This window comes from Octopus sinensis, linkage group LG15 (assembly GCF_006345805.1).
Source record: "Octopus sinensis linkage group LG15, ASM634580v1, whole genome shotgun sequence".
In the NCBI taxonomy this organism is placed as follows: domain Eukaryota; kingdom Metazoa; phylum Mollusca; class Cephalopoda; order Octopoda; family Octopodidae; genus Octopus; species Octopus sinensis.
This window is the reverse complement of record NC_043011.1, coordinates 4,570,985-4,593,054: the sequence shown is the minus strand read 5'-3', so window position 1 is coordinate 4,593,054 and position 22,070 is coordinate 4,570,985. Positions and strand designations below refer to the sequence as shown.

The 22,070-nt window shown below is 40.2% G+C and overlaps 1 long non-coding RNA gene across 1 annotated transcript; it reads left to right on the top strand.

The window, feature by feature from the left end:
* The first annotated feature begins 218 nt into the window (after window positions 1–218).
* On the top strand, window positions 219–17,129 carry LOC118766401. The gene is made up of 3 exons (XR_005002338.1): window positions 219–229; window positions 9,489–9,491; window positions 17,055–17,129. It is a non-coding gene; the product is annotated as an uncharacterized LOC118766401 (long non-coding RNA).
* Window positions 17,130–22,070: the final 4,941 nt, after the last annotated feature.

Here is a 22,070-nt window from a genome sequence, read left to right as displayed (position 1 = left end):
CATATCAAGATAAACAGCACATGACCTTGCAGGTGGGGCCCAGTTAGAATTTTCTTCTGGTCGAGTAGCCCTTCCCGCTCAGGAGGTCATTGAATAAGGGTTGTTTAAGGATGTTGAACGAAACACTTGTGTTTCCAAAGGTGAATTATTCAAACCCCAAAGAATCCCTCTCAACACATGGCTATGATGTTCCCCACTACTTCTACTCGTGATCAGAGATGCACATATCGTCAGCCACTAAGGGACATGCTCAACTGGTTAAGGTCAAACAACTGACAAGCAAATCTGTGGTATTCAGCAGAATATTTGCTGTAGCCCATCTTTTATACCAAGACAAAACAATGTACATGATAACATGATAACAATTCCAATCAGTTAAGATCAGAAGCCACGAAAGACACTGCCTGGTACTGTATCAGGGCATTTATTATTATCATTATTATTATTATTATCATTATCATTAATATTATTATTATTATTATTATTATTATTATTATTATTATTATTATTATTATTATATTATTATTATTATTATCATCATCATTATTATTATTATTATATTATTATTATTATTATTATTATTATTATTATTATTATTATTATGGCTCTGGCTCTGGGTCTCGTGAAGCATGACAACATTTACGAATTAAAGAAAATATCTGTAGTGTACCTTATACGAATATTTCTACTTTATTGCAAATCAATATGTAATGTGCGTTGCTTAATAGGTAGGGTACTCGTGCATGATCATCAGGCTGTGGGTTCAAGACCTGCACCAGGCAACACGTTGTGTCCTTGAGTAAGGTTCTTTATTTCACGTTGTTTCAATGTATTCATTTGTAAATGATTAAGCAGCTTTCTTTCCTTCCAACTGTTATATCCTAGATCTGATGTTGGGCCAAGAGTTAGGCATTCAATATGATGCCTGTTTTTGTTCGCGACTATATACTTACTTAAGCATTTTCACTCTTTATGGAACATAGGCCATCGACTTTTTTCCTATATTCTCGACTCTGGGTTGTCTTTTCTGCTTCCCTGCTTTTTCAAATCTGCCTCAGTATCCTGTTTCCAGATACGTTTGGAGCGTTCTTTCTTCCTCCTCCCTCTTGGGTACCAGGTTAGGGCTTTACGTATAATGCAGGATGTTAGTTCCCTTAAGGTCTGGCCTAAGCATCTTCCTTTCAGATTTTGCTGCACTGCGTCATATGTTTCCCTGAGGTAAGGCCTTCCTCTCCCAGCTTTTTCAATTATTATCGATGCTTCTCTAGCCTTGTTTTTTTTTCTATGTAGGGTTATTGACCATATAATAAATAATAAATGCGCCCTTTTAAAGCCTACCCAGGCTCATGGGCCCGGTTTCCCGGTTTCAATGGCGTATGTGTTCCCCAGATGGACAGGACGCCAGTCCATCGCAGTTCTATCCCCATTATTTTATTTGCACCCTCTTAAAGCCTAGCCAGGCTCATGGGCCCGGTTTCCCAGTTCCAATGGCGTATGTGTTCCCCAGCTGGACGGGACACCAGTCCATCACAGCATTACTCATTTTTGCCAGCTGAGTGGACTGGAGCAACGTGAAATGAAGTGTTTTGCTCAAGAACACAACGCGTCGCACGGTCCAGGAATCGAAACCACAATCTTACGATCATGGTACTGACACCCTAACCACTAAGCCACGCGCCTCCTATTGGCCATATGCAAACCCATTTTACCTCTGGAAAGAGGTAATCCATTAAACATCAAGTTAGTCAGGGCTCTGCCTTTTGAGCTGAGATGAGAGGCCCTTCAGGGAGTTTGCGCTCTGCTGGTATAACTTTCAAATTCAGTGCAGCATACAGACCATCACATCGCCATAAGAACTGGGCGTTTAGATGGTACGACTATATCTGTACCTAAAACAAGTAGGAAAAGCATAGAACATGATTCCAAGTCGTACTGGCTGTACAGTGCAATTCCAGGTCGATGATGAATATATAATAGACAACATGAGTTATTATGGCAGATTATTCGCAGTGTTTTGGTCTTATTTGAAACTTACACACAGTCATGGCTGTATGATTAAGAATCTCATTTCGCAACCACTTGGTTACAGGTTCAATCCCACTGCGCGGCACTTTGGGCACGTGATTTCTACTATAGCCTTGAGCTGACCAACACCTTGTGAGTGAATTGGATTGACGGAAACTGTACGCAGTCCGCCATGTGTGTGTGTGTGTGTGTGTGTGTTGTGTGTGTGTTGTGTGTGTGTGTGGTGTGTGTGTGTGTGTGTGTGTGTATGCATGCATGTATGTATATCATTATTCAGTTTTATTTCAAGATTTCTTGCCAACATCAACAATATATTTTTGTATGTATGTATGTATGTATGTATGTATGTATGTATGTATGTACGTACGTATGTATGTATGTATGTATGTGTGTATGTATGTATGTATGTATGTACGTATGTATGTATGTATGTACGTATGTATGTATGTATGTATGTATGTATGTACGTATGTATGTATGTATGTATACTCACAGATTTATATGTTTTGTTTTATGTATGTCTCCTCATGCATATACTTGCATATCTAGACATGCTCATCTGGACATGATAAACTGCAAAATTTTATAGATTTTTACATTTCCTGTGATGGATTGGATCTATAGACTTCGAATCAGCTTTCTCCATTCTAGTTTTGAGACGCCTAATTGTGTGTGTGTGTGTGTGTGTGTGTGTGTGTGTGTGTGTGTGTGTGTGTGTGTGTGTGTGTGTGTGTGTGGTGTGTGTGTGAATCAAACATCAATTACGTTACACTGTAATGCAACTTTGCCTTTTATCCTTTCAGAGTCGATGAGATAAATAAAGTACCAGTCAAGTACTGGGGTCGATATAATCGATTTATCCCACCCCTCAAAATTGCTTGCCTTGAATCCTGCAACACCTCGGCGTACCGTTCAAGGGAATGGGGTCACCTCGGTCACGAAGCACCAAAGAAACCAGGTAACAAGTCTTATGAGTCCTAGAGCTCAAGAAGGAAAATTACTTGGGAACACCAAATCTTTTGACTGATTTTGTCTGAGGTGTTTTCTAAGACATTCACTGTCAATGAGGCAATCTTTTCTGTATTTTATGTGGGTGATCACTGTCAATGATCAGAAAAGATAATCTAGCATTGCTCGACATGCTAGAAATGGCAGCTAACTCACCTGGAAAGTGCACCATGCCATCTTAAATGATAGAAAAGGAGGGACAATATTATACAAATAAGTGGGAAGACTGTTAGGTATGCCTTTAACTAGGGAATACCTTTGTTCGGGTTTTCTCAGTCAGAACTAACATTGGGCTTGTTATGTTCGTCCGTCGGAGCGACGAGGACCATTTGGTCATCTTTAGGGTGACTGACGGCTTGCGCAGAGACTTTGTTTAAGGATAAAGATACGACTTAAAGTAATACCCAGCAATAAACTATGGCTAAAACCACCACAATCACAACCAACACTGATTACGCTACCAGTCATTGAACGAGGACTGAAACAGTATAAGAGAGACAATCTCTCTTATCAGCTCGCAGTGCCCCCGTCCGATTTCTGTGACTGAAGAGGAGATAACCACTCCGAAATGCTTGTGGCGCTACGAGCTGATTCAGGTGTATTTGCACAATCTGTCTTCATTGAGAAATTTTCTCCATGACAAAACACAGTGAATGGCTTGCTTACGAATTCGAACGTTCGACAAGCATATTTGAACTGGTAATAACATTGTATTTACTATTTTCTTTTCTTTCCATTATTATCGCCGAAATTGAGGATGGTGGATAGGCAGATACTTGGAGTGTTGGACAAAGTGTTTTGTGGTAGTTGTTCTCACTTTTGTCATTTTGAGCTCGAATTCTGCTAAGGTCAAATTAATTTCTTGTGATTCTGGGGTCGATAAAATAAAATACCAATGGAGTACTAAAATCGCTATAATTAACTAACACTCTTCACACCCACCATAAATATATAGCTCTAGGCCTATATAAAAAGCGCTTGTTGTTTATCTTTGAAATCACTCAAACAACGGAATTTTAAAATCTGGGGTTGCTGTTTCGTACATAAGAAAAACACATTGTTGAAAAAACTGAAAGATGGTTTTCACAGAATTCACAGAAACTTCTTTGACAGGAATCGCGACAAGAATGCTTGTGGTGTTGTTGAAATGACACTTGGTGGTTATGTTTGCATTACAGTCGGCTTACAAAGGAGAACTGTGTGTCACGGATAGGATGTCCATCTGTTGCAACGTATCGAGACTTCATGTGGATGACGTTTGAGTGCAGAAGGAGAGGGGAGGAAGTTTCCAGTTGCGTCATTTGCAATGTGTGCATGTTTCTGCACTTAGAGGTCACAGCGAGTGGGTAATTGAAGTAGAGAAAGACGGGATTACCAAACCCTTTGAATTATTCCTAAGTTAATTAAATGTGGGGGATTAGAAAGTGCAGGACTGTCGACTTGTCTTGCGATGAAGCAACTTCACAAGAAACTCCCGATGATGAATAGTGCTAGAGATGAGTAGTAATTGCTGTTGCTGTTGTTGTTGTTGTGGTGGTGGTGTTAGTGTTGTTGTTGTTGTTTCCGTTGTTGTTGTTGGTGTTGGTGGTGGTGGATATGGTAGTAAGGTTAGGTAGTAAGAGTGGTGATGTATAAACCCCAAGCTGGCTCTGTTCAAGCAGACCTATGACCTAAAAACATTCTACTCGTGATCATTCAGCCTTTTAAAACATTTATAGGTGTAGCTCAAGCATGGACCACATTTTACGAGAAGCATCCTTCATTTTCTTTTTGTCAAACTATCGTATCTCCAGCTGCTTCAGATGCCAAGATATCAAAACCTGTCAGAGTATTGTACAACGGTTTTGCTATGGAATGGTGAAACTATTTTTTCGTTTTCTGAAAAAGCAACGTTTTGGAATTACGATACTTTTGCATAATAACAATGATATATATATATATATTTATATATATTTTTTTGGTTTTTTTTCTCTAAGTTTCTGTCCAATGACTGAGGACATGCTGGAGCACCGCCATTTACTTTGCTACACTTTTACTAAACCTCTTCTGATACGTTACATTTGGTGGATGAGGGAGTTTGACTTTGCTGCCTTCATCTGTGTTTCTTGCCAAGAGGTAGGTTCATCCGGAACTCTTGAGAGAAGGAGATTTAGTTTTGCTTTAAAAAATCCTACATCCACGTCATGCATGTCTCTCAGGCTTTGGTGGGAGGATATTGAAGAGATATGGGCTTTTGAAACTCAAACTGTTGCAGAATCTGGTCTTGTATCCTGATGGCAATGTTGGGGCCTTAGGTGCCATGCAGCAGCGCTCCGTCCTGCTGTTTGTGTAACTGACAACGCCAAAGTTTGGAACAAATTTTTCTAGGATTTTCCAAATGCATATCATTGCATATCCGTCCTACCTTCGCTCCAGAGAGAAGAGTCTTAACTCTTTCAGTCTCTCCCAGTACCTGATGTGTCGCATTGTATCGATCTCCCTTGTTTAGCTCCGCTGGTTCGCCTCGAGTTCCGTCGTTAATTTTACACTGCTTGGTGGCCACAGTTGGGTGCAGTAATCCAGGCGGTTGAGAACGAAAGTCCTTCAGAGGACCATCAAGGTTTCCTTTTCCATTGTTTTAAAAGTTCGAAAGATCCACCCGTCCAGGCATCTGCATTTTATTGCCAAATTAGTAATATGCACCTGTAAAGATGTATCATTACTCATGTTAATGTCCAGGTCACGCACTGATTTTGATTCAGGGATTGAAATCCCTCCCGGGCCAGTGTATCCTATCTGCTTTTCATTGAGCTTCCTGTGTTAGCAGCGCAGGGCTTGGGATTTTCCAGTATTAAACTGCATGTTATTTTACTCCGCCCGCCTGTATATTTCTTCCAACTCATGTTGCAGATGCACAACGTCTCCAGGGCTCTATATCCTCTGAGAGACTTTTGTATCTTCTGCATAGCTAGCAAGGGTAGGCACTTGAGCAGCTGAGTGCATGTCAGGGAGGGCCACTATGAATAGCAGTGGCCCCAGGACAGTACCCTGTGGAACATAACTCATTATTTGTATTTTCTCGGAGGTCGCCATGTTGACCACTACTACCTGACTTCTATATTTTAGAAAGTCGTGCAGCCATTCTCCAAGTTTTCCATAGATGCTAAGATTTCGGAGCTTGTGACAAATCCTACCATAGTCGACTCTGTCAAAGGCATTTTTAAAGTCGAGATATATCACGTCCACATTTCAGTTGTTGAGCAGCTGCTTTAGCACCTAGTCGTCATGCTGCAAGAACTGTGTCAGGCAGCTTCTACTCGGTCGAAAACCATGGTGGGTGTCAGTCAACAAATCATTCTCTTCAAGGAATGTAATTAATTTCCTTCGGACTAGTCGTTCCATGATTTTGCTGAATTATGAGGTCAGAGAGATAGGCCTATATTTTTAGCCTCTGCTCTGCTTTGTCCTTTATGGATAGGGCATATTATTCCCTCCTTTAGTTTGTCTGGGAGCTTACCATTTGCGAGGAAGCTCTGTAAAAGTAGCTGCAATAGTTTTGCAAGGACTCTTTGCATAACTTGAGGAGGATTGCTGGGAATCCATCAGGGCCAGCAGCTGCGTTTGCATCTATATTCATCTATTGCTAGCATTAAATCCTTTCCTTCGATGCTGATGTAATCAATTCTTACTGCCTACCGTTCAGCTTCTGTAGCAGTAAAGAATTCTACAGCTTTGTGCATATAAACTTTTGATTTATGATCTCTAGTATTTCAGTCTATAACTAAAGCAGACATCGCTCAAGCATGGTTTATATCTAGTACAAGATAACTAAAAACATATGTACTATAATTTATTGAACTTAAGTATACCAACAAACAAAGATACAAATAGCTTTTCTCAGGCGAATAAAATGTAACGTTGACAATATTAATTCAAAGTTATTATTCATCTGCAAATTTTAGTTTGTTGATCCAATGCTAAAAATGTCCTTATAGACAAGGTTTAGGGCTTTACCAGTAGGGGCGAAAATGAAACGTTTGTCCTTGCTCTCCGATCTGGAGCCCCAACATATAACTGACTGTGTGAAAAACAGTCCCACTCTATTTGCAAAGCAGTAACTTTCAAGGTCTGATCTTAGGGCTTATTAATAGACATCGCAAAAGACTGACGTATTGGAAATTGATGTCGTTTGCATTCGAAGGGCATATTGGAAGGTATTAAAGGTAAGCGTGGAATAAAAAAAAAATCTTCGCCTTTTCTACAAACAGAAATTATTGTGGCCTCTATGACATTTCTTGTTACTTTCTTCACGGCAAGGCTTGTGCCATTGCAAAGCTTTGGTTGAAAAAGGTTCTGCAGAAGCATGATTGGAGTGCCTATTTTCAACAGAAGGCGATGAGGATGAGCTCCTTTTGGATCCAGTAAGTTAAAGACCTCAACCGGGTAATTGACAATTTCCGAGTTATCAACAACAGAGTGTATAGATTTGTTAACATGTTCATTTCCTGGAGGCGCAATGGCCCAGTGGTTAGGGCAGCGGACTCGCGGTTATAGGATCGCGGTTTCGATTCCCAGACCGGACGTTGTGAGTGTTTATTGAGCGAAAACACCTAAAGCTCCACGAGGCTCCGGCAGGGGATGGTGGTGATCCCTGCTGTACTCTTTCACCACAACTTTCTCTCACTCTTACTTCCTGTTTCTGTTGTACCTGTATTTCAAAGGGTCGGCCTTGTCATTCTCTGTGTCACGCTGAATATCCTCGAGAACTACGTTAAGGGTGCACGTGTCTGTAGAGTGCTCAGCCACTTACACGTTAATTTCACGAACAGGCTGTTCCGTTGATTCGGATCAACCGGAACCCTCATCGTCGTAACCGACGGAGTGCTTCCATACATCCATTTCCTGATAAAATTTTCTCGAGTCTTTCAGTTAAATTATTCGCAGGAATGTTCTTTGGTGCCATCACCGATCTTTCGCACAACCGTTGTCAACGTCATCTTAAACTTGTCTAAGAAAAGCTACTTATATTTTTGTTTGATGGAAGTGCAATGAATTATAGTACGTTTAGTTATCTCACTTCGACCGGTCATTTATTTGGGAACTGCGGTATATACATGTTGGAAAAGGGCCCCGTAGCACCCTTAGGAGGTCACCTACAGACGCGAGACCACGTCCATTGTCTTCGGCATCAAATTTTACACAAGAATTAGCTTTTAATTTTTATATAAATGCTGTAGCCTTTCTTGTTATAGATGGACAGACAGACACACACTCACACACACAGACACACGCACACACACACACGCACACACACATGTTCATCTTTATTATATAGATATACATATATATATATGTATATGTAGGTGTGTGTATATATACATATGTGTGTGTGTGGAGGCACATGGCCTCGTGACTAGAGCAGCGGACTCGCGGTCGAGGGATCGCGGGTTCGAATCTTAGACCGGGCGATGTGTGCAATTATGAGCGAAACACCTAAGCTCCAAGCGGCTCCGGCAGAAGGTAATGGCGAACTTCTGACTCTTTCGCCACAACTTTCTCTCACTCTTTCCTCCTGCATCTTGCAGCTCACCTACGATGGACCGGCGTCCCATCCAGGTGGGAACCTATACGCCAAGGAAACCGGGAAACCGGCCCTTATGAGCCAGGCATGGCTCAAGAAGGAACAAATATATATATATATATATATACATACACACATACACGCAAACATACATGCACATGCGCGCGCACGCACGCACACACACAGATATCTGAAAAATATATACAAAATAACTTTTGAAAAACTTTCTCCTAGAACAAAATAATGTAAATTTGATGCATTGAAATACTTTATCTGGTATTTAGGCGACATGTCTTGTGCAGTTTTTAATCATTTAATCCGTTGAGCATCGTACTAATGAGTAATCAGCACAGATAAAACGGTACAATATGGTGTTTGCTATTGAGATGTGTGTGTGTGAAGATGTATATCTATTCGTTCATTGAACACACGGGCCTTACATTCTCTCTGGTCAGCTGCTGTGCTGGTATAGGGAGTGATCAACAAAAATAAAATGCCTGTACGTGCGTGCATGCGTGTGTGTGTGTGTGTGTGTGGTGTGTGTGTGTGTGTGTGTGTGTGTGTGTGTGTATGTGTGTATGTGTGTGTGTTTCCTATCTTTATAGCCGTTTTCTTTTAACTTTCCATATGCGCAATGTGTCAGAAAATTTTTTTATTTGATCTCTGGTGCGCCACAACGTCAAATATATTGAGAATCATTGGTTTATTCTGTCTTCCTACATGTGTTATGACATGTTCAGGAGTTGTTTAATGTAACTGATAGTATTGTTGTCTTCGCTGTATGTGTGTTTATGTGTGTACGTGCCTATATGTGCCTGTATATGTGTGTGTGTGTTTGTATGTGACATGTTGCTGGATGTGGTTGATATTCTCTTGTGTTGCTAATAAGGAAGAGACAGTGGTTTCGGTAAGTGCCAGTTTATGTGTGTTCCTTTGGAATCATGTTTCTAGATACTTTGGAATAGTTGCGAAGCTACGTCGAGTGATGGGATAGAGGAATGTGTGAACACGGTGTCATCTGGTCTGAAACTAAACTAATTTTTGAGAAGGAAAGCTTAGGCTGTGTTGGTATAAAGTGGGATAAAGGCGGCGAGCTGGCAGAAACGTTAGCACGCCGGGAGAAATGCTTAGCGGTATTTCGTCTGCGTTACGTTGTGAGTTCAAATTCCGCCGAGGTCGACTTTGCCTTTCATCCTTTCGGGGTCGATAAATTAAGTACCAGTTACACACTGGGGTCGATGTAATCGACTTAATACCTCTATCTGTCCTTGTTTGTCCCCTCTATGTTTAGCCCCTTATGGGTAATAAAGAAATAGGTATGAAACTAAACTAATTTTTGAGAATTAAAGCTAAGGCTGCGTTGGTGGTAAGTGGGAAGGTGTAAACGAGAGGACGGAAGCTTGTTACACTAGTCAGGAAAGTGTAAGTGGTGATTTTTATTTTGTGCACTGCGCAAGTTTCACGGCATCAAGAGGTAATATTTGCCAACTACGATTAGTGAAAACGCGCGACCCTTCGACGAGGGCGTTGTACTCACAATTGCGAAAATGTGGTTTCGATTTCTCTACTGAAGAGGGTTGGAGTGCGTTTGTGTTTTTGAGCAAAACATTTATTTTCTCGTTGGTCTGCGGTCACTTTGGTGTCTGACATGTGGCGCACACTGTTCCCCTGCACATGTATTGTTGATTTGATGGAGCGAGTGAGCTTATGTACAGCTCAAACATTTGATCACTATAACTAAGTTATGTGTGGAGCTTGTTCAGCCAGAAGTTGCGGACGACAGGAGTCCTATACTGGAGAGTCTTATAATGGTGCAAAAAAGAAAAAATGTGTATTAGGTTTACGCTCAGGAAAAATAGAAGAGAAAGACTCATGTTTCGAACAAATGCTCTTCTACTAAAAGAAAAGACAAGGACAAAAAATGGGGAGAGAAGAAGAAATGTGTTTCAGGCGTTCATTTCATCTATTCTTTTACTTCTTTCAGTCTTTGCCAGCCTCGGTAGAATAATCTTATGATTTCAGCTATTTAAGCAGTGGAGTCTTTTTGTTTATCTAGCGCTACATTGGCTAATGTGTCCCTTTTTTGTTGTTTTTTTTTTTTGAGACGGCAGAGTGTGAACTCAAGAAAATTGACAGCTCCTTCGTCTCTTAAGGTGTTGAACATTTTGTGTTTTGTGTAATAGAGACTTGTGAGGAGGGTCGGTTCAAACATTTTCCTGTCGTAGATGGAAGTTAGTTCCATGCACGTGCGTGTTTTTATGTGAATGGGTAGGTGGCGGGCTTTGTGTTTGTGTGTGTATAAAGAGAACCCTGTTGAAAATGTTATGTGTGTTTATATATATATATATATATATACACACATATATATATATATATATACATATATATATATATATATATATATATATATATATATATATATATATATATATACATATATATATATATAATATACATATACATATTATATATATATTATATATATATATAATATATATTATATAATATATGTAGGCGCAGGAGTGGCTGTGTGGTAAGTAGCTTGCTTACCAACCACATGGTTCCGGGTTCAGTCCCACTGAGTGGCATCTTGGGCAAGTGTCTTCTACTATAGCCCCGGGCCGACCAATGCCTTGTGAGTGGATTTGGTAGACGGAAACTGAAAGAAGCCTGTCGTATATATGTATATATATATATGTGTATGTGTGTGTTTGTGTGTTTGTGTTTGTCCCCCTAGCATTGCTTGACAACCGATGCTGGTGTGTTTACGTCCCCGTCACTTAGCGGTTCGGCAAAAAGAGACCGATAGAATAAGTACTAGGCTTACAAAGAATAAGTCCCGGGGTCGATTTGCTCGACTAAAGGCGGTGCTCCAGCATGGCCGCAGTCAAATGACTGAAACAAGTAAAAGAGTAAAGAGTAAAAGAGTAAATATACATACATACACACACACACACATATATATATATATATATATATATATGTATGTATGTATGTATGTATGTATGTATGTATGTATGTATGTATGTATATTGCGTAAAATTTGTTGTAGCGTGATGGTTGCGTTCCGTACTTTATGCCAAAATTTGAAACTAATATTTTAATGAAGTTAAAACAATTATATCTGCTGTGTTTAATTGTTGAACTTTTCTCCAACTATTGTCTTCGCTAAATTACTCATGAGCCTGCACCGTCAAAACCTGCAATAATAATCTTTTCCACTCTAGGCACAAAGCTCGAAATTTGGGGGAAGAGGACCAATCGATTAGATCTACTCCAGTACGCAACTGGTACTTAATTTATCGACCCCGAAAGGATGAAAGGCAAAGTCAGCCGCGGTGGAATTTGAACTCAGAACATAAAGACAGACGAAATACCTTGCTTAATCCAAGGTCAACTGTAACCTGGTAGTCCGCCGGGCGAAATGCGTCGCTGTATTTCGTCTGTCGTTACGTTGTGAGTTCAAATTTCGCCGAGGTCGACTTTGCCTTTCATCCTTTCGGGGTCGATAAATTAAGTACCAGTTACGCACTGGGGTCGATGTATTCGACTTAATACCTATGTCTGTCTTTGTTTGTCCCTTCTATGTTTAGCCCCTTGTGGGTAATAAAGAAATAGAAATAGGTATAGTACAATCAAACATTCCTTCTCTGTTTAAGACAGTAGAGTGAGATCTAAAACATACCTGGTAGCTGTTTCTAGCTAATCGAACGACTACGCAGAAGTTCTCTCGTGTGTTGTTTGTGTATTATGTTTGACTGTATCCCAAAGTTTTATGTGCTGAGTAATTAGGGTTGAATTTTTGTTTCTTTCTGGAATGTTTTGGGAAGCGTTTCAAATTATTTGGTTGTTCTGGGGTATTCTACGTTAATGATTACGATGTTGTTTGTTGCTCAACCCATATCCGTATGGGAGAGTGTACATAAAATGACGATGATGAAGATGATGGTGAAGAAGAGGAGGAGAAAAGAGAAAGAGGAGAAAGGGTAGGAAGAAGAATAAAGAGGAGTCATAGTATATATCTAATAAACATATTTAGCCTTGTTATAAAATTAAATCCACGTAGTTAAACTCCATGACCTTCAGAAACCCAGAATGAGGGCAGATCCCAGGCGAGTCTTTCTTAAGACTCATCAGGGATCACTTAGATTGCCTTTCAAGCTATTGAAGATAAATTACAATGAGGGGCAACTGAAAATGAAAACAAGACTGTGAGAGGCATAATTCCTTTTACATAATGATACCAGGTTGACGACCGGGAATTAATTATTGGAACACCTCTGCTACAGGGGCTGCAGGTACATAGGTGTGTGTGTGTGTGTGTGTGTGCATGTGTGTCCATGCGTGTGTGTGTGTGCGTGTGTGTGTGTGCCTGTTTGACCCTCTTCACCACTTGACAACCGGTCTTGATGTGTCTACGCCCCCATAATTAGCGGTTCAGCAAAAGAGACCGATAGAATAAGTACTAGGCTTTAAAGGAAAAGGGTACTGAACGCGATTCGTTGGACTGAAATCCTTCAAGGCGGTGCCCTAGCATGGACGCAGTCTAACAGCTGAAACAGCTAATAGATAAAATATTCTATAGATAGAGAGAGATAGAAAGAGACAGAGAGACAGACAGATGTATATATATATATATACATACATACACACATACATACATACATACATACATACATACATACATACATACATACATACATACATACATACATATAGACATACATACATAATACATACATACAAATATACATACAAACATACATAAATACATACATATATGCTGGATCACAACCATATGTTTAATACACATTTTTCACCTTGCTATGAAATTATTAGGTCCTGTAGTTACTACTAGTATATTGTAGCATAGTGTACTGTAGTGTAAGGTACAGTGGGGCGGAATTAATAGTCCAGAAAAAACCCCACGAGATAAAACCATTTCAAAAATATATATAGCCATTGAAAGCTGCCCTAAATGTTTCTGAAGCCCTCAACCTAATAGCAGAAAAAGGTGGAAAAGCAAAGTAATATAACATACGTATAGTCTTGGATTCAACCAAGCGTGTCGCAGTGAAGGGTTCTTTACTTAGATGCACTCTGAGTTACTTTTGCAAGATACACGTAATAGACCCCTCTCTCTCTCTCTCTCTCTCTCTCTCTCTTACTATCTGTCTATCTATCTATCTATCTATTCTCGCTTCTTTTTTCTTGTTAGCTAATGTGGATGAGTGGATGATGATGCAGATAAATGTTCGGGTTGTCGCGTACATTTTGTATCCGTATCCATACCGTAAGAGTAGAATAACTGTGTGTGTGTGTGTGTGTGCAAGCATGTGTGTGTGCGTGTGTGTATACATACATACATACATATATATATATCTATATATATATACACACACACATATGTACACATATATATATATAATTTTCTGCTGCTTTAAATAAAGCATATTACTCTACCACTGGTATTTGAGTACTCTTTTTTCCACCTTGTTTCACATTTATGTGTTTACTCCGGTATATATATATATATATATATATATATATATATATATATACATATGCATATGTATATATATATATTCGCATGCACACAAGCATGTATATACATACATATATAAATATATGCATATACATGTATATGTACACATACATACACACACACTTCACGTACACGCCCACACATACGGACACACACACATACTCAATTGTACCAGCCATCTCATGTATCCCGCAAGTAAATCCAAAGCAAGTTTGGATCCAGAGAAAAGGGGGGGGGTCCAAAGTACTTTGCAGACTGGTCTGTGACTGAAGGTTAATAATCGGTTTTCTTCAGACCCACAGAGCAAAGAATTCTGAAAGTTTTAAAGTTTTTAATAATTACTTTGAAATCCAAAATTCGAAAAAAACAATCTTAGATTATTGTAGCGAACGCAAATGCATTGCTGCGAATAAAAAAAACCATTTAGATCAGTTAAAGTATGTTTAGAAAGACGAAGGCGGAGAGCTGGCAGAAACGTTAGCACGCCGGGCGAAATGCGTAGCCGTATTTCGTCTGCCGCTACGTTCTGAGTTCAAATTCCGCCGAGGTCGACTTTGCCTTTCATCCTTTCGGTGTCGATAAATAAAGTACCAGTTATGCACTGGGGTTGATGTAATCGACTTAAAACCTATGTCTGTCCTTGTTTGCCCTCTCTGTGTTTAGCCCCTTGTGGGTAGTAAAGAAGTAGGTATGTTTAGAAAGACGTATTCACTGCTAATTTCCCCCGCTGGAGCTTTCTCGCTCTTGACAATTGACGTGGAAGACCAAATCTTTTCAAGGCGATCTCTCCGGCAGAACGATTAAAGCATTTCTAGCTTCTTCGTTGCCATCAGCATCGTGTATCGCAAGAGAGACAACCCTAAAATAACTTCGCAGACATTTTTTTCCTTATAATAAATCAGTATCAAAACATGGACTAATCACGCGCGACGCCGACCGTAGGTAAGCAAAATATTATGGTTATCATTCATTCATTCATACATACATACGCACGCACGCACGCACGCACATACATACATACATACATACATACATACATACATACATACATACATACATACATACATACATACATACATACATACATACATACATACATACATACATACATACTTGCATACATACATACATACATACATACATACATACATACATACATACATACAGACATACATACATACTTGCATACATACATACATATATCATATATATATGCATGCATGCGGTGAGCTGGCAGAAACGTTAGCGCGCCGGGCGAAATGCTTAGCGGTATTTCGTCTATCGTTACGTTCTGAGTTCGAATTCCGCTGAGGTCGACTTTGCCTTTCATCCTTTCGGGGTTGATTAAATAAGTACCAGTTTCGCACTGTGGTCGATGTAATCGGCTTAATCCCTTTGTCTGTCCTTGTCTGTCCACTCTATATTTAGCCTCTTGTGGGCAGTAAGGAAATATATATGCATGCGTACATGCATACATATGTGGGAGCGCGCATGCGTGTATGTATGAATGTATGTGGTACCAAAAAGTTCTCGGACTACTTCTGTGGCGCGCCAACAGATTCCAGCACACGGTTGCGTGAGGCAGTGGGAGCTAGCAGTGACCTTCATGACATAGTGCGCCGAATGACATCGCTGTTTAATTCGCAAGTTGTGAAATTTGTGTTTTTGTGTTGATGTGTACGCTGTAGTCTGCGATTTTATCATGGACAGGAAGTAGGGACAGAGAGCCAACGTGAAATTTTGCGTTAAACTTGGGAAGTCTGCTACAGAGCCATTGAGCATGCTTTGGCAAGATTACGGTGACGAGGCAATGGGTTGTACGAAATGTTTCGAGTGGCACGGGCGCTTCAAAAATGGAAGAACGTCCCTGGAAGACGATGGGCGATATGGAAGACCTTCCAAAAGCGTCAACCCTGGAAATGTAGAGAAAATTCATCAGCGTGTGCAAGAGGGACCTCGGATGGCAATCAGTGACATTGCTGATGTTGTTAGTCTGTCGTATGGGTCCGTGAAGGCAATCCTAACGTCTTAATTCAATATACAGCGTGTCTCTGCCAAGTTTGTCCCTACCTGCTGACCACTGAACATCGCATTGAAATCTAAGAGGATCTCCGCCAGCGTGCCGCTGATGACCCGTCCTTCATGTCGAGGATCATCACCGGTGACGAGAATTGGGTCTACGGGTACGACCCTGAAACGAAGCAGTCGTTACAATGGAAAAAAGCTTTCATTTTCACGACCGGAGAAGACACGACAGAACGGCAGCTCAATCACGAGCATGCTCATCTGTTTTTTTTTTACTTCCCCGGTATTGAGCATCGAGAATTCGACCCCCAGGGCGTAGCCATCAAACGAGAGTTCTACTGCAGCATTTCGAAGCGTTTGAAGGGGGACAGTCGGCAAAAGCGACTGGATTTGCGGAGTTTGAAGAATTGGATTCTTCATGACGACGATGCCCCCTGTCACTGAGCTCTCCTCACTCGTGAGTTTCTCGCCAAAAGACAACATGGTATCGCTTCCGCACCTGCTCTATTCGCCATATTTAGCACCTTGCAGACTTCCATCTCTTCCCCATGAGGAAAATGCAGCTCAAAGGTCGCCGTTTTAACATTGCTGTCGAGATCAAGAACAAATCACAGAAGGTCCTCGACTCTCTTGCGGAAAACAACTTCCAGTCTGGATTTCAAAAGTGGCAGGAACGTTGGGACCGATATATTGTTGCTCAAGATGACTATCACGAAGAAAATTGTTAAAACCTAGATAAGTAAGTTTTTTTTTTTTTATTAAACATATCTAGTCCGGGAACCTTTTGATACCACCTCGTATGTATGCATGTAAAATTCCCGTAACAAAATTATTAAAGAAAAGAAAATTTCGACAAAAGGAGCGTAAGTGTTTCACTATCCTTGTAACTAGTGATCACATGATCGACCAGACAATCGGATGCTGTTAAACATCGCTGTTCACAATGCGCTTTTATTGCATTGTTTTTAACTTTCGAGTGATGCTACCCGATGGCTAGTCGTCGAAGGGTTACCCATTTACAGCAGAGGGATGGACTGTAACAACGTAAAACGAAATGTATTTTTACTTAAGAGCAAGATGCGCCGCTCGGTCCTGGAATTGAACCCACGATTTTGTGATCCAGAGTGCAACATTCTAACCCCTAGGCTACGCGTCTTCACTGTTATAATTAGTGAAAGTAGAAAAGCATAGGGGACATAGAGACAGCCTAGGAGTGATTGAGATACAGAGGATGAGAGTGAAATAGAAAGAGAAGGGGAGGAGAGACGAAGCTGGAATTTCAAATATGGGTGGTCTGTGAAGTTATCTTACAAAATACAATGAACCCTGAGGCCTACTTCAAAAGTCCCATGTATATCGAAACCGCAGTACCTCCATTTCCAGATCTACACGCTGTTTGTATTTTGAGATCATAATTTTGCACTGAATTTTTACCTCAAACCGCATTTTTAGAAAATCAAATATTTAGTGTATTTAAATAAACAAGTAAGTAAGTGCGCCACTCACACACACACACATTCACGTGTGTGTGTACGTAATATATATATATATATATATATATATATATATATATATAGATATATATATATATATATATATATATATATATATATATATACATATATATATATATATATATATACATATATATATATATATATATACATATATATATGTGTTATATATATATATATATATATATATACATACATATATATGTATATATATATATGTGTGTGTGTGTATATATATATATATATATATATATATATATATATATACATATATATATATATATATATATATATACACACACACACACATATATATATATTATCTGTATTTGTAAATAATATTATAGAAAATAAAATACCTGGTATGGGTGCGGGTGTTTCAGTGTATATAAGTTAATAAGTAAATATAAACACGCAGGCACACTCGAAATATGCTTATGCTTTTAAATAAATAAATAATCTATATAATATGTGTGTGTTTGTGTATGAAACCTATTGTCTGTGTAACTGTATTTATACATGACTGTGTGTATGTGGGGGTGTGTGTGTGTGTGTGTGTGTGTGTGTGTGAATCCTTCGGCATACGTATCATATGTATACATTCATACACACGTATACGCGTTTGCGCAAACACTCAGTCCTGCATTCAAATATGGCAAACACTTCTTTCTAGGGTGTGTTAGAACATTTCACATTTCGGAAGTTTATAATACCGAAACCTGTGTTTACCTTATAAAAACTGGGTATCTTGGTTTTGAAGTAGATTCAATCTAATCTTTCATGAATTGCTGTTTAAAATAAAACGATGCCAAGTGAAGGGAACGCAAGGATGGAAGTAAGGAAGCCATGTGTATGAGGGAGTTATAGGGTGGAGTGGGACGGAGAAATGACGAAGATGCAAGATAATGGGTATATAAAAAGGGGAAGAGATAGGGGTTTCAAATGTTGGCACAAGGCCATTAAATTTAGCGGGTGTGGGGTGGATAAGTCGACTGCATAAACACAAGTGCTCAACCGATACTTAATTTTATGGACCAGGAAGGACGAAAAGCAAATGGGACCTCGGCGGAATTTGAACTCACAACGTAAAGCGCTAATAATGTTTTTGTTTTTTTTTACCAACTTTTTTTTGTTTTGCCAGCTTGCCGTCTTTGATAAATGATTTCAATTTTTGGCACAAATCCAGCAATTTTGGAGTTGGGTGGGGTGGGGTGGGGTGGGGTGGGGTGGGCTGAGGGAGAAGCTATATCGATTACATCGGCCTCAGTGCTTAACTGGTACTTATTTTATCGACCGCGAAATGATGGAAGGCAAACTCGACCTCCATGGAATTTGAACACAGAATGTCAAGAAGAATTGCTGCTAATAATTTAATCCGGCTCTCTGACGGTTCTTGTATTTCGCCACCTTCGTAATAATGAAAATTCTTTCTGCTATAAGCTCAAGGCCTGAGATGTTGGAGGAGTGGTTAAGTCGATTACATCAACCCCCAACGCCCTGCTGGCACCAGTTTTATCGAACTCGAAAGGATGAAGAAACAGCCTCGACTTCTGGGAGATCTGAGCTCAGAACGTAGAGTGCCGGAAGAAATGTCACTAAGCATTTTGTTTGACCTTGATGTAATCTCCAGGGATACAGGCATCCAGCAACAGGACCTCCGTAATGCCATGATGGACCGTGAAGTCTGGCGTAGCATGGTAAATTCCATTGTCTCGACCACAGTCGAACAATGATGATGATGATGATTGTTCGACACGCTAACCGTTCTATCTGCTCGTCACCTTAATAACCCTTTCTGCTGTAGGCACAATGTTTGAAATTTGAGGATGGGGGTTAATCGAGATTACATCGACCCCATTGCTCGACTGGTACTTATTTTATCGGCCCCGAAAGGATGAAAAAACAAAGTCGACCTCGGCGGAATTTGAACTCAGAACGTAAAGACGGACTAAAGGTCGCGAAGCATTTTATCCAGTGTGCTAACGATTCTGCCAACTCGCTGTCTTAAGAAAGGCAGAAAGAAAAGACAATAAATCTAATGATTCTTTGCACCGGCACAAGACCACACACGTTGATGCTGTCGTTATTGTTGTGGTTGTTGTTGTTGATGTTAGTGATAGTAGTGGCGGCGGTGCGGCGGCGGTGCGGCGGCGGTGCGGCGGCGGTTGCGGCGGCGGTGCGGCGGCGGCGGTGCGGCGGCGGCGGCGGCGGCGATGATGGAGGTCACCGTCAACAGTGTTGATTTTGCTGCATTTGTCGTCGTCATCGTCGTGTTATCCCAGGACGCCGTGATATTATTCCAGTTACATGTACTGGGTTGTCCGGAAAGTTCGTGCCGATTTTTAAAGGAAGGAAAAAGGTCAATAAATACTTGCCATTACATTTTTAATCAACCAAACATGAACCATTTTGTTGCACAATGCATCTCCATCTTTCCTTTAACTTGAAAATACCGTTTTCCTAGAATTGAGGTGGTTTCATGGCAAAGAATTCATCAACCATGTTCTAAAATAAGTCGAAAGGTAAGCTACTATAAATCGGCACGAACTTTCCGGACAACCCAATACATAGCTCCAGAACTTGTTTTTAAAATTGCTGAATATACCGGATAAGTTCAGCCCTTGACAGACAAGAGAATCATAGCGGAAATACCTATTTCTTTACTACCCACAAGGGGCTAAACACAGAAAGGACAAACAAGGACAGACAAACGGATTAAGTTGATTATATCGACCCCAGTGCGTAACTGGTACTTAATTTATCGACCCCGAAAGGATGAAAGGCAAAGTCGACCTCGGCGGAATTTGAACTCAGAACGTATTAGACAGACGAAATACCTATTTCTTTACTACCCACAAGGGGCTAAACACAGAAAGGACAAACGGATTAAGTCGATTATATCGACCCCAGTGCGTAACTGGTACTTAATTTATCGACCCCGAAAGGATGAAAGGCAGAGCCAACATCGGCGGAATTTGAACTCAGAACGCAGCGGCAGACGAAATACTGCTAAGCATTTCGCCCGGCGTGCTAACATTTCTGCCAGCTCGCCGCCGGTATTTCATAGCGGAAATACCGCGTCACCCAGACAGTTAACGCAGATACAGACGAGGAAACGAAACATTAGTTAAAAGGATATTTTGTAGATGATGGAATTAGTTTACTCAAATGCAATATATACACCATGCTTTACATTACCCTTGTGTCCTGAACGTCTGATAAAATTTTCAACGGCGGTGCATCAGCATGGCCGCAGATCTGAGCTGAAACTCGAGAGAAAACAACCGTGATCTCGCAAGAACTCACAGCAAAGAAAGTGGAGATGAATACCAGTATAGTGATTTTATTCGACGATCTAACGCCTCTGCCAGTTCGCCGTCTTGTTGTAACTTGCTGGTACGTTTGTTGAGGAACGGAATTCAGAATCGTACGCTCTGTTTTTGAACTTAAAACTATTACTACTACGGCTCCTACTCTTTCTACTAACGCTACTGCTATTTCATGGTATTTTAGAGTAATAGATATAATAATGCCATTATTATCCACCGAGTTTAATGGCATACCACATCGTTTATACGTACAAAACCATAAAACATAAAAATTTCGAAAGGCGTGTGGGATAGGACAAGTTATATAAAAACAGAGGTGTGTAAAAGGCCTTATACAATAAACGTGAGAACAGGTTTTAAAATTTATAGAAAAAACATACAAGTAATTGTATAGAATAATCTAAAAGATTATAATAAAATACATAATAAATGAAAGCAAGGTTTAATTTCAAAGGAGGCAAACTGCCTACACATAAGGCAGGAAGCTCGACCTACGTTGGTCAGGGTACGCCATGCCCTGATTACGAAAGCTCTCATAACCTCTGCATATAATGTTCGTCACTGGAAAGGCTTGAGCCTTCCACGTGGAGCGTTTGTGTCAAGGTGAGCAAGTACGGGTCGGTGGCTGGTTGTCGTAAAATTTCATAAAGGTTACGAAACTCCTTTAACCATTAACCAGTCTTTTTGTGGTTCGCGTAATCCGATCCGTTTTGGTCGGTCCTGCGAAGGAATGTACAATTTAAATCTAAATGGTAAGCGTTTTCTCAGCACAGGAGACAGATTTCTTCTTACCAGAGAAGAGGATTTCTTCATGCATGACATTCAAGAATGCGTCCATATCAACATTTTTCTAATTGTCTTTTATTTAATTGAGATTTATTTTTAACAAAGGTCTGTCGGTACCCCCAAAACCGGGGTGGACGGACTTGTAATGCTCATAGACATTTTGTGTCATCATCTTCTAGATATTGTTGTTGCAGCTGTGGATCACTCTTTTTATCTCCTCCTTGTAACCACGGTTTGTGGCTGGAAGAGAGAGAGAGAGAGAGAGAGAGAGTCTCTCG